Source organism: Scyliorhinus canicula, chromosome 12 (genome assembly GCF_902713615.1).
Source record: "Scyliorhinus canicula chromosome 12, sScyCan1.1, whole genome shotgun sequence".
Classification (NCBI taxonomy): Eukaryota; Metazoa; Chordata; class Chondrichthyes; order Carcharhiniformes; family Scyliorhinidae; genus Scyliorhinus; species Scyliorhinus canicula.
In genome coordinates, this window is record NC_052157.1 from 122,245,221 (window position 1) to 122,259,604 (window position 14,384).

The 14,384-nt window shown below is 48.2% G+C and overlaps 1 protein-coding gene across 1 annotated transcript in view; it reads right to left on the bottom strand.

The window, feature by feature from the left end:
- hsf5 (heat shock transcription factor family member 5) overlaps positions 1–14,384 on the bottom strand; it is a 141,060-nt gene that overhangs the window by 110,284 nt on the left and 16,392 nt on the right.

Sequence of the window (14,384 nt, forward strand, 5' to 3'; positions counted from 1 at the left end):
CGGACAGTACATTTTGTAGAATTGGTAAGCCTAGTAGCACAACACTTCGACCCTAAACCATCTGTTATAGTGCAGAGATACTGTTTTAACATGGCAGAGAGAATCCCAGGAGAGTCCGTAACCGTGTTTCTGACGAGGCTATGGAAACTAGCCGAATTTTGTGTATACGGAAATTCTCTTTCTGAAATTCTGCGAGACCGCTTGGTCTGCAGCATCAATAACATGGCTACCCAGAGAAAGTTGCTAGCCGAATTGTTCCTGACCTTCAGTAGGCCGTACAAATTTTGCTTTTCCCGTGAGAGCGCTGAGAAAGGAGTGCAGGAGATTCAGGAGTTGGAGATAAACAACATAGGATGCATCCCCTCCCGTTGAGCATCTCCCCCAAGACTGAAGCCCCGCCCTGTATTGAGTATCATAGAGACCAGGTTTGTTGGTAAAGGACTGAAAGGTCCCAACAGGCTACCTCCCCAGGTCCAGGCATTGTGGGGTATGTGGACGCAGGAGCTGTAGAGAGCAAAGGGCACAAGTCAGCCAGCAACCCGGCACCCTGGTAGAAGTAGGTGCCAACCAAGGGCTTGCACTTTCCACTTGTACAAGCCAGCCAGAGGAGGAGTGCATGCATCTGAGTTGCGCTGCAGCACCCCGAGTGACCATCATCAAGATAATTGTGCAGGTTAATGGTCATCCATTGGACATGGAACTTGACAATGAAGCACGGTTTTGGTTATTGTAAAACAAACCTTCAACAGGATAAAGACGGGTGTGCAGCATTTAGAGCTGCGTGACACCGAGGCAAGGTTAGCAACGTATACAGGTGAAGTGTTAGCCATTGCGTGAACCACAATGACCCCGGCTGTTTACATGCAACAGTTGGTGCGACTTCCATTGATCATAGTAAAGAGGCTCAGCCCCAGATTGCGAGGTCATAATTGGTGAAAGCACCTATGCCTGGACTGGCAGCACATTTTCCAAATGGGATCTGCGGGCCTATAGGAAGTGCGAGGGAAATACCCCCAGATTTTCCAGCCCAGACTGGGAAAAGTAAAGGAGGATGTGGCGAAAATTCAGGTAAATTCGGACGCAGAACCAAAGTGATTTACGGCTCGCCCAGTCCCTTAAGTTGTTGATAGCAAATGTTGAGGCCAAACTAAGCCAGCTCGAAGGCCTTGGAATCATTAAACCAGTGCAGTTCATCGACTGGGCAGCAGCAGTAGTCCACGTGCTCAAACCAGATAAGGTCAGACTGTGTCGGAACTACCAGTTGATGATCAACAGGGACTCCCAACTGGATTGTTACCTGTGCCCCGCATCGAGTATCTATATGCAAAACTGGCCGATGGACACTCATTTACAAAGCTCGTTATGAGCCATGTGTACTTGCAGTTAGAATTGGACCTTGCCTCACATAAATATGTCAGCATAAACACCCATAGAGGCCTATAAGAATACACCAGACTGCCCTTTGGAGTGTCGTCTGCCTGTGCAATTTTCCAGAGAGCAATGGAAAACATACTGAGAGGATTGCCACGAGTGGCAGAGTATATAGACGTTGTTGGTCATCGGGGCAACTGAACAGGAACAGTTAAATAATTTGGATGAGGTTCTTTGTCATTTCTCAGAGACGTACGTTGGCCTGCGGGGAGAAAAATGCATGTTCCACATCAGGCTACAGAGTGGATCATGAGGGGTTACATCCAGTCGCTGAGAAAGTACAGGAAATTCAACAAGCTTTGACACCTGAAAACATGATGGAGTTGCGGTCTTTCTTGGGATTGGTGAACTATTATGGAATGTCCATCCCAGGTCTAGTGACCATGTTGACCTCCCGACGCCTCCTCTTTAAAAAGAAACAGGAATGGGCGTGTAAAAAGCAATAGGAAGAATCATTCACACAAGTGAAAAAACAATTGACTTCCTCAGGACTGTTAACGCATTATGATCCTGGCAAACAATTAGTCGTCACATGTGACATATCACGGCATGGCATTGGCATTGTTTTATCATATCATGGAAAATAGCAGAGGCCGATCGCTTTCGCCTCCCGGATTTGAGAGAGGGTCTGGCAGTTGCTTTCACCATGAAGGAATTCCACCAATATGTGTACAATCGATGGTTCAGAATCATCACAGACCACAAGCCACTGCTGGGTCTTTTCAAAGGAGATATTCCAAACTAAAATGTCTGAGTTTGATAGAAGACAACATCCTTTTGTGGGTGACGTGCGTCATCATCCCGGGTAAGGTCCAAGGCCCGATCTTGATGGACCTTCAAAACGTGCACCAAGCAGTGTCCAAAATGAAAAACCTTACCTGCAGCTATGTTTGGTGGTCAGGTCTGTATGAAGATATAGAAAGGGTAGCCCAGCAGTGCAGCATTTGTCAGGAGCAACAGAAGCTTCCACCAACTGTGCACTTCACCCATGGGAATGGCCGGGTCAAACGTGGGTATGGTTGCACGCCAACTTTGCCAGTCCCTTTCAAAGCCCAATCTTCTTGCTACTGATGAATGCCCACTCTAAGTGGTTGGAAATCCATAGAATGTCGTTGACCACCTCGAAGGGGATCATTGAGAATTGCACTTGTCTTTCAGTATGCACTGTATCCCAGAGGTGTTGGTGACTGACAATGGAAGGCCCTTCACCAGCAAGGAAGTCACAGGATTAATGAAGGTGAACAAGGTACGACACATCCGTATGGCCCCATGTCACCCGACTTCCAACGGGCTGGCAGAAAGGGCAGTACAGACATTCAAACAAGGGCTGAAAAAGCAGACTTTGGATTAATTGACACAAGACTGGCCAGATTCCTGTTCTGTTATCAGACCAGTTTGCAAGCTGCGACCGGGGTAGCACCGGCTAAATTGCTAATGGGCCAGAGGCTTCAAACCCATCTTAGTCTTGCTTTCCCTGATATCGGTGGGAAAGTGCAACAACGGCGTTGCCCACACAGATGAAAGCCGACCCGACTATGTGTACCAGGTGACACAGTCTATGTTTGCAACTTTGCAGACGGCGCCCAGTGGATCTCAGAAACAATCGTCTGCCAGACAGGGCCGGTATCGTATCAAGTCCAGGCACAATGTTGCATTATGAAAAAACACATCAATCACAAAAAGACACATCTTACGAGAAGATCCTCGGGAAAGGAAAATTATAGTCAAACTGAATCCAATGCCAACAGAGGCTAGAGCATCACCTATGAGTGTCAAGACACCGAAATGAGAGGGGTTGTAGATACAGATTCCAACATGGAGACCCAGGCGTCAGAAGATCCAACAGGGAGCAAGCAGACTCAGACAGTACCTCTACCATGGCGTTCCAAACAGAAGCGGTGTTCGCTGTCCAGATGTATGGCGCCTGATCCAGCTCCGCAAGTGCAGGACGCACAGCAATGTGCGAAGAGAATCGAGCAACCCACCACTCCGCAGTCGTGAAGAGTGTCTTCGGACATTGGTGGGGGATGGGGGGGGTTGGACCAAATATCCCGTAAGTCTCGCCAAGTATGAGCTCCTCCGCTAATGGGACATTTAGTTCTATATAAAGTCGGCCAGGGATAGAACCGACAGAGCAGACCTGGCTGTGATCTGATGTACATTGTAAATATAATTGCTTTCCAATAAACATAGTTTTCTTTCACCTACTCGATTCGGAATCGTTTGGGCCTATTAAAAGAGCAAAACTAGCAGGGCTATAATTCACTAGCTTATGCATTCCAAAATGGGATTCATAGCATTTGATTGGAGAGTACTATATTTTCACTGTTCTGCAATCTGAGAGATTCTGGAATCTCATTCAAAGTTTCATGGAATTTTATGCAATTAGTGTCATAACTACATGATGTCAGGTATTAATGAATACAGTCATTTCTGTCCTAATTATAGATATAGTGCATTGATGGCTCTTAATTTCTATACTCCTATATCCCCTGCATTAGAAAAGTTAATGACCAATCACACTCTTTAAATATCATAGCCCTAACATTTTTATAGTTCTCGTATAGTGATGGTCCAGGACCTACTCTGTTGGAGTTTAAAGCATCTCCTGGAGGTCCCTTATTCTCTTCAGGTAAATGTGCAAGTACCACTTTGGAAACATGATCAAAACCATCTGCCCAAGAATGCTGTAAACTCTGGTGTGGTATGGTGGGAAGGACCATGGTATTTAATTCTCCGGATCCTGGCCATTAGCTTTTTACCCACATAAGCAAGAAGGCTGATCTCCAAACATTTCACAGTATTCAGGGTATTACAATCCTTGGCCAGATCCCCAAGTTGTTGGGAGGATGCAGTTCAGGACAGATTATGTTTTGTGTAAAGTAGACAAAAGTTTGAGATTCAAGACACTTGTTAATAGAATAAAGCCACAAGGGTTTTGAACAAACAAAAGTAAACATTACTATACACGATCGGAAAGATAAAACAAGTTACAATATATATCTTATACTAATATATACTTGTATTAAATATTCAGGATAAATATGAAGTACATATGAATTAACAGGTAAACTGTGGTTAAACACACTGCACAATAAATGGCAAATGTGACCAAAACAGGTTCTATGGATTTCTCAACAACTCACCTAGGCATCAGTAACACTATAAGTCAACCAATCTTGCTGAAACTTCATGTTTCTCATGAAGATTTCCATTATTCACCTTTAAAGGTCTCACCTTGGAATTCTACATAAACATTGCTCCAACTCAACTTCAATAATGCCCCACCTTGCAGGTTCAATCTCGCTTTCCAAGATTCTGTTCCCCTGGATTCCTGACTACACTCAAGAATAGAACAGTACAGCACAGAACAGGCCCTTCGGCCCTCGATGTTGTGCCGAGCAATGATCACCCTACTCAAACCCATGTATCCACCCTATACCCGTAACCCAACAACTCCCCCCCTTAACCTTACTATTAGGACACTACGGGCAATTTAGCATGGCCAATCCACCTAACCCGCACATCTTTGGACTCAAATTACAAATACAATTTCAGCTCTTTGGCTGTGCCAAGCAGAACACTACTGCTCCAAAAGGGTACTTTTATCCTAATGGCATGAACCACAGAGTTGTCAACTTTCTCAGATCTTCAGGGGCTTCTCCCAAGCCCAATTCACTTCAACTCCTTTCTCTAATTGGAGTCTGTTTATCTGTTCCTTCCTTTTAACTCAATTTAACTGGGACATCTTTGTACCTTACTCCAGACTCTTCTTCTTGGGATCTCCCCCTGCCCCTCTCCCTTGTCACTTGCCTGGGTGACTTCTTGGGACCGCTCCCTGTCCCCCTTTCTTGACCCCCTCTCTGGGACACTTTTTGGCTCTAGCACACTACAGCCGGTCACCTAACCCTGATTTTTGCCCTCTTCTTTATTCCTTCATGCACAGGCCCAAAGAATGTAAAGATGCAGAACTGTGTATAAGCAGCCTACCCCCAGCCTGCATATGCATGGAGATCTGAAGACTGTCAAGACTTGGAGTTCCCAACCCTGAGCTCAACAGCAAGGCAAGTTAGGTTTCATAACAAGGGGTCCATGTCACTTAGCTGGCCTGGATCGCCCTCATGCTGCCCAAGTATGTCCTTGTGGAGGCCAGTAAACTGACGCTTGCTTGACGTGCTGGCTGTTACTATGATACAGAGGCCCAGCTGAGGAGAGATGATAAGAATTTCAAACTTGGGGAGTCTGATCGGTATTGCTACATGGCTGTCATTTGCCTTGAACTCCTGGCTGTAAAATTTGGTTGCATGGTCCTGCACTTTTACAGGTGTCCTGCACCATTACAGGTGTTGTTTCCAAAACGTCTGCTTCTGGGTGGTGCATTCATCTGCTGCTGGCCACACCATGTGGTGAATGAGATTCACACGGTATTATAGTTACCAATGTCAGTCTGTTCCAAGTATATATATGTATCAATATTGTAAGTGCAGTTGCACTACCTGACCACCAGGGGGAGTAGCGGAGTACTCGAAAGTTTGTACTGGGCTCCCCCCTTGGCTCCGCCCAGAACTCCTCCCCCTGGAGCTGCTGCATAAAGATCCGTGCCACAGAGTCAGCCAGCCAGTTCACCGAAAGTTCAATGGCTAACAGGCTGGCTCTGTTGTAAGTATATTAAAACCGCTATTCTAATCCTACAAGCACGTGTCCGTAGAATTGATGGTTCCATCAATTTAATATACTTACGAAACAGTCGAAGTAAATCATGGAAGCAGCCCTCAAGCCCGGACGCCTAGAACTCGACCCGCAGGATGCAGAGGCTAAGGAAATTTCTTCCCACTGGCTGAGATGTTTTAAGGCCTACCTGGCAGAAGCCAGGACCGCTGGAACAACGGAGGAACAAAAAACTCAGCCTACTGCACGCGAGGGTAAGCCACAGAATCTCCACACAGCTAAATCCGGCCGGTTCTTACACCGCAGCGCTGGCGATATTGGACAAAATGTACGTTAGGCCCATTAACGAGGTTTATGCACGCCACGTGTTTACGACTCGCCGTCAGCGGCCTACAGAAACCGAATTTGTACGGGAACTGAACAATCTTTCTAATGACTGTAATTATCAACATTACCGCGGCTGAACATAGGGAGCTTGCTGTGCGGGACATTTTTGTAGTGGGCCTTAAATCTAACTATGTGCACCAAAGACTGCTAGAAAAGGGGCCCCAGGACTTAGATACTACTGTGGAGGCTGCTACCACTATGGAAGTCTCCTTCCGCAGCCACACGTTGTTTCCCGCGGACCCCACGACCGCATCGTGGACGCCCGACCAACAATCCCCCCAGGCCTGTGCCGCACGGCCCCCCAGCTACCGCGCTGCCAAAGCCAGTTACTCTGCTGCCCCAGCCAGCTACTCAGCTGCTCCAGCCAGCTACTCAACTGCCCCAGCCTGCCATTTCTGTGGCCAAAGCCAGCACCCGCGGCAGCACTGCCCAGCCCGATCCGCGAACTGCAGCAGCTGCGGGAAGAAAGGCCACTATGCCAGAGTGTGCCTCGCGAAAAGGGCCCCAGTTTCTAACTCCCCAGTAGAAAGAACAAATCGCTCCCAATACCAGCGGGCCCGCGGGGTCCGAAACGCTGCGGCCTACGCCCCGACTTCGCTCCCTCCCGCCACGTGCGATCCATGGGGGCCGCCATCTTGGCAAACCCCCACCATGCGGCCGGCCACGTGCGACTCATGGGGGCCACCATCTTGGACGCCATCTTCCTCGCCGCTCACCACGTGCGATCCACGGGCCCCATCTGCATCTCCATGCTCAGAAAGCTCATCTGAAGACTACGACTTCGCCGGGCACTCACCACGCGGCCCGCAACTCAGCACAGCGATCCTGCATCAAGCTCGCCAGAACGTACCGGCATCTACTCGACCGGACGCCCATTCGGAAGACTACGACTTTCCCGGGCACTCATCACGCGGCCCGCAACTCAACACGGTCACCCTAGATCAATCCCGCCCCAAGCACCTACGAAGTTCGATGGCGGAGGTCCAGATCAACGGGTACAGCACACCATGCCTCTTTGACTCCAGGAGCACCGAGAGCTTTATACACCCAGAGCTGGTAAGACGCTGTTCGCTTCCTATTTTTCCTGTGAGCCAAACTATCGCCCTCGCTTCGGGCTCCCACTCAGTCCAAATCCAAGGACGCACCGTCTCTACGCTCACAATTCGAGGCGCTAGCTATTCAAAATTTAAACTTTATGTCCTGCCTGACCTCTGCGCGCCACTCTTATTAGGCCTGAATTTCCAGTGCAACCTCAAGAACCTCAGCCTCAGCTTCGGCGGGCCCCTGCCCCCACTCACTATCTGCAGTCTTGCCACGCTGCGCATCTCCCCCCCTCCTCTCTTCGTCAATCTCACTCAAGATTGCAAACCAGTAGCTACTCGCAGCAGGCGATACAGCCTGCAGGATAGGGTCTTTATCCGATCGGATGTCCGACGGCTGCTCAGTGAGGGGATCATAGAGGCCAGTCATAGTCCCTGGAGAGCTCAGGTGGTGGTCGTCAAGACCGGCACGCCAGGCCTTCAGCTGCATCAAGGAGGACATCGCCAAAGCAGCCATGCGGGCGGTGGATGAATCCACTCCCTTTCAGGTAGAGAGCGACGCCTCAGAGGTAGCTCTCGCAGCCACTTTAAATCAGGCAGGGAGGCCCGTTGCATTTTTCTCCCGTACCCTATCCGCTTCAGAACTCCGACACTCCTCTGTCGAAAAGGAAGCACAAGCCATCGTGGAGGCTGTTCGTCACTGGAGGCACTACCGCGCAGGTAGGAGGTTCACCCTCATCATCGACCAACGATTGGTTGCCTTTATGTTTGACAACTCGCAAAGGGGCAAAATAAAAAATGATAAAATCCTTCGGTGGAGGATCGAACTCTCCACCTATAGTTACGATATTAAATATCGACCGCGGAAGCTCAACGAGCCCTCGGATGCCCTATCCCGCGGGACATGCGCCAGCGCGCAGATCAGCCGTCTGAAAGCCATCCACGTTGACCTCTGCCATCCAGGGGTCACCCGGCTCGCCCACTACATCAGAGCCCGAAACCGCCTTTCTCCAACGAGGAGGTAAAAGCGGTCACCAGGGACTGCCCGATCTGTGCAGAGTGCAAACCGCATTTCTATAGACCAGACAGGGCCCACCTGGTCAAGGCTTCTAGGCCCTTTGAACGCCTCGCGATCGATTTCAAAGGGCCACTCCGCTCCACTAACAAGAAGATTTATTTCCTCAACATCATCGATGAGTTCTCCCGATTCCCTTTTGCCATTCCGTGCCCCGACATGACCTCCCACACAGTCATTAGGGCCCTGCATAGTGTCTTCACCCTGTTCGGTTTCCCCAGCTACGTGCACAACGACCGGGGTTCGGCCTTTATGAGCAACGAGCTGCGTCAGTACCTGCTCGACAAGGGCATCGCCTCGAGCAGGACTACCAGCTACAACCCCAGGGGGAACAGGCAGGTGGAGAGGGAGAATGCGACGGTCTGGAAGACCGTCCTACTGACCCTCCGGTCTAGAAAACTCCAAGTCTCCCAATGGCAAGAAGTCCTCCCAGACGCACTCCATGCAATTAGATCCCTCCTCTGTATAGCGACAAATCAAACCCCTCACGAGCGGCTCTTCATTTTTTCTAGGGGCACTACCACGGCGGTCTCACTTCTGGCGTGGCTGAGGACACCAGGCCCGGTCCTCCTGAGGAAGCACGTCAGGGGGCACAAAACTGACCCCCTTGTTGAAAAGGTGCACCTCCTCCATTCCAACCCCCAGTACGCATTCGTGGAGTTCCCGGACGATCGCCAGGACACAGTATCCCTTCGGGACCTGGCACCTGCTGGATCCAGCCCCCCCCACCCCCACTGAGGAACCCCTTACCCCGTTCCCTATGCTGCCGCCCCCTCGCGTCCCCGATTCCGCAAGCTTGCCCCACCGGTTCCACGCGCCAGCACCAGCCCGCCCCCAGTGCCCCCAGTCTCCGGTCGAGCCAGAGGTGTATGAAGTTTGGACGAGACACGTCCCGGAGTCTGACATCGTACCCCAGCTCTCAACACCCACCCAGCCACCGCAAGAGGCTGCAACCCCGGTGCTCCGCAGATCGAAACGAACAATTCGTCCACCGGACAGACTAACTCTGTGAGCCACCACCCCCGCCGGATTCTATTTTTTTCACAGGGGGTGAATGTGGTGAATGCGATTCACACGGTATTATAGTTACCAATGTCACTCTGTTCCAAGTATATATATCTATCAATATTGTAAGTACAGTTGCACTACCTGACCACCAGGGGGAGTAGCTCTGGAAGTACTCGAGAGTTTGTACTGGGCTCCCCCCTTGGCTCCGCCCAGAACTCCTCCCCCTGGAGCTGCTGTATAAAGATCCATGCTACAGAGTCAGCCAGCCGGATCACCGAAAGTTCAACGGTTAACAGGCTGGCTCTGTTGTAAGTATATTAAAACCACTATTCTAATCCTACAAGCACGTGTCCGTAGAATTGATGGTTCCATCACACCAGTTGCCATTTTCGTAAAGATGGTCGTGAGGGCAGGGAGAGTGATCTGTAAGTATGTCCTGTTGACAGATTATGATGTTAGTCAGTGTGTTAACACTGATTTATGCCACACATGCTATTCTCAACCTGAACATTGCATTTAATGCCCTTTCTTAATCTTTCACAGCTGAACATATATGTAGAGTATGAAAAATCACCACCAGCACCATTTAAAAAGATGATCAATTACTTTTAAGTTAGTTCGGCTGGCTTGAGTGGTTTTCACTGCTACCTAAAGTTGATGAAGTCTACAGGGAGTGGTGAAGCATGTGGCAAAGGATTTGGTTCTCGCACAGAGTTCTGATTACATTGGTCATGGTTGTGACAGTTTCTTTTCCCCTTAGCTTGCAGCAAGATAGGAATAATGCCAGGGAGGTGATAAAGTAGAGGACAAACTGTTCAAGGATGGAGGAGGAATGGGAGAAGGGCCTTTTTTAGGAAAATTAATGGGATTGAACGTGCATATATCTCCAGAGCTTGATAATCTTTATCCAGAGTACTCAAGGAAGTGGCCCTTAAAGTAGTAGATCTATTGGTGGTCATTTGCCAAAATTCTTCAGACTCTGGAATGGTTCCTACAGATGGGAGGGTAGATAATGTAACTCCGCTATTCAAAAAGGGAGTTAGAAATAAAATAGAGAACTATAGACTAGTGAGCCTAACATTGGGAGTAGGGAAGTTGCTAGAGTCCATTAACATGGATTTCATAGCACAGCATTTACATCAAGTGTTATAATCAGACAATCAGTATGGATTTACAAAAGGGAAATCATAGGATCTACACAGTTCAGAAGGATGCCATTCGGCCCATCAAGTCTGCACCAACCCTCTGAAATAGCACTGTACCTAGGCCCACTCCCCTGCCTTATCCCCATAACCCCACCTACCCTTTTGACACTAAGGGGCAATTTAGCATGGCTAATCCACCTAACCCAGGGGTGGGCAAACTGCGGCCCGAGAAAGGTTTTTATGCGGCCCGCCAATGAGTTGCCCGGAATCATAACCAGCATTTTGAAAAGCCGCCGGGGAAAAGCCTCTGAAGTAAATGCGCTTATTCAATAAGTGCATTAAATTCAGCGGCTTTTCCCCGGCGGCTTTTCAAAAATGCCGGTTATGATTCCGGGCACCTCATTGGCGGGCCGCATAAAAACGCGCGTCATGGGGTGGATGAATGGGGCTGACTCATTGGTCGGTTGAGTTGGGTGTGCGATGAATAGGAGTCCAGGTTACAAACAATAAGCCTTATTATTGTTTGTAACCTGGACTCCTATTGGTCGCACACCCAACTAAACCGACCAATGAGACAGCCCCACTCATTCACCCCACTACGCGCGTTTTTATCGTTGACTCGGCTAGGCTGTGCTTCTGTCAGTGTTAAGGATCAGCACAAGCAACTTGACACCTGATTTCACCTAACTGGTAAATGACTGCAGTCAGATGCATCATTCTCATTGACATTATTCTGTTACTTACTGAGTTACTTTGTTTTTTAAATAAATGTGCTTTTTTTTCTTTAAAGACCTTTTATTTTGGCTATTTAAAATATTAATTATTTTACTTAATATACTATGCGGCCCTTTAAAATTGTGAATTTGTGAATGTGGCCCTTGCACGGAAATGTTTGCCCACCCCTGACCTAACCTGCACATCTTTGGACTGTAGGAGGAAGCAGGAGCACCTGGAGGAAAGCCATGCAGACACGGGGAGATTGTGCAAACTCCACACAGTCATCCGAGGTTGGAATCGAACCCGGGTCTCTGGCACTTTGAGACAATAGTGCTAACCACTATGCCATCGTGCCACCCATCATTGACAAATCTTCTGGAATTCTTTTAAGATGTAATGAGTAGATTTGATCAGGGAGAACCGGTGGATATGGTTTATTTAGACTTTCAGAAGGCTTTTGAAAAGGTCTCATACAGCAGATTACTATATAAAGTTAAAGTGCCTGGAATTGCGAGTAGTGTCTTGAGATGGATAAAAAGCTGGTTAGTAGGCAAGAAGCAAAGAGTTGAACATAATAGATAATTTTCCAATTGGCAGGCAGTGCTTAGTGGGTTACCGCAGAGATCTGTTCAAGGACCCCAACTATTCTATTAAATATTAATGATTTGGACGAGGCAATTAAATATCGTATGTCCAAATTTGCAGATCATACAAAGTTGGGTGGAAGGGTGAACTGTGAAGAGGATCTGAGATGCTTCAGCATGATGTGGACAGGTAGAGTGAGTGGGCATATGCATGGCAGATGCAGGATAATGTGGATATATGTGAGGTTATCAATTTCAGTAGCAAAAATAGGAAGGCAGATTATTATTTGAATGGATGTAAACTGAGAGAGATAGATACTCAGCGAGACCGTGCGGTCTTTGAGTATCAGTAGCTGAAACTAAGTGCGCTGGTACAGCAGGTAGTAGAGAAGGAAGATGATATGTTGGCCTTCATAGAGGATTTGAGTTTAAGAATAAAGATGCTTTTACTGCAAGTGTATAGTGCATTGGTGAGGCCAAACGTGGAGTATTGTGTGCAGTGTTGTTGTCTTTATCAGTGTACTTAAGGAAGTGGCCCTTGAAATAGTAGATCCATTGGTGGTCATTTTCCAAAATTCTTCAGACTGTGGAATGGTTCCTCCAGATTGGAGGGTAGATAATGTAAGCCCACTGTTCAAAAAGGGAGTTGGAGAGAAAACAGGGAACTATAGACGGAGTGCAGCGACAGTTTACCAGGCTGATTTCTGGGATGGCGGGACTGCCATATTAGGAGAGACTTAAGTCGATTCGGATTATATTCATTGGAGTTTAGAAAAATGAGAGGGAATTTCATAGAAATGCATGAAATTCTAACAGGATTAGACAGGGTAGATTCAGAAAGAATGTTCCCAATGGTGGGGGAGTTTAGAACTCAGGGTCATATTTTGAGAATAAGAAGAAACCTTTTAGGACTGAGATGAGGAGACATTTCATCACCCAGAGTGGTGAATCTGTGGAATTCACTACCACAGAAAGTAGTTGAGTTCAAAACATGTGATTTCAAGAAGGAATTTCAAGAAGAATGGCATGGTAGCACAATTGTTAGCACTGTTGCTTCACAGCACCAGGAACCCGGGTTCAATTCCTCGCTTGGCTCACTGTCTATGTGGAGACTGCATGTTCTCCCCGTGTCTGCATGAGTTTCTTCCGGGGGGCTCCGGTTTCCTCCCACAAGTCCCGAAAGACGTGCTTTTTAGGTGAATTCTCTCTGTGTACGCAAACAGGCACCGTAGTGTGGCGACTAGGGGATTTTCACAGTAACCCCATTGCAATGTTAATGTAAGCCTACTTGTGACACTAATAAAGATTATTATAAAAATTATATGTAGCTCTTGGGGCAAAAGGGATTAAGGGATTGGGGATGGGGGGGGGGGGGGGGGAGGCGAGATCAGGATATTGAATTTGATAAACAGCCATGATCATAATGAATGGCAGAGCAGGCTTGAAGGGCCGAATGGCATACTCCTGCTATCTCCTACATAGGTTTCCATGTATGGAGTGGGGCCACATACACCCAGGATCTTGAGGGAGCAATTTTCTGACCTCAACCTCAGCAAGGAATAGTGTGTCAGATGACTGTGCCGAAAAAAGTAGTTGCTCACTGAAATCTGACATCTGTTGCTGCTCAAACTTTGGCTTCAGCCATGAGAAATATTCAGCCAAAGGCTGTGAAGGTGACTGTGACCATGAACATTTATCTGCTGGGCTTCTTCCAGCTGGTACAGATGAGATTTACAAAATGCCCCAGTCCACTGTGCAAAAGAGGCCACAGAGGCTTTGTAGGCAAATAGGGTGGAATATATTTTATTCTCTCTTTCCTGAAATAAGCAGGCAGAGAGCATTTAGAACAGTACAGCACAGAACAGGCCCTTCGGCCCTCGATGTTGTGCCGAGCAATGATCACCCTACTCAAACTCACGTATCCACCCTATACCCGTAACCCAACAACTCCCCCTTAACCTTACTTTTTACGACACTACGGGCAATTTAGCATGGCCAATCCACCTAACCCGCACATCTTTGGACTGTGGGAGGAAACCGGAGCACCCGGAGGAAACCCACGCACACACGGGGAGGACGTGCAGACTCCGCACAGACTGTGACCCAGCCGGGAACCGAACCTGGGACCCTGGAGCTGTGAAGCATTGATGCTAACCACCATGCTACCGTGCTGCCCTATGGACATTCTATGGAGATCATGCAGGTTAATGCCCTGTATCATGATGGCAGTCATATCATGATGACTTGCAAGCATTCTATTTCATCAGGGTTTCTGGCTTCCCAAAGGTGCTGGGGTACTATTGACTGCACATTTGTAGATTTGCAGGTG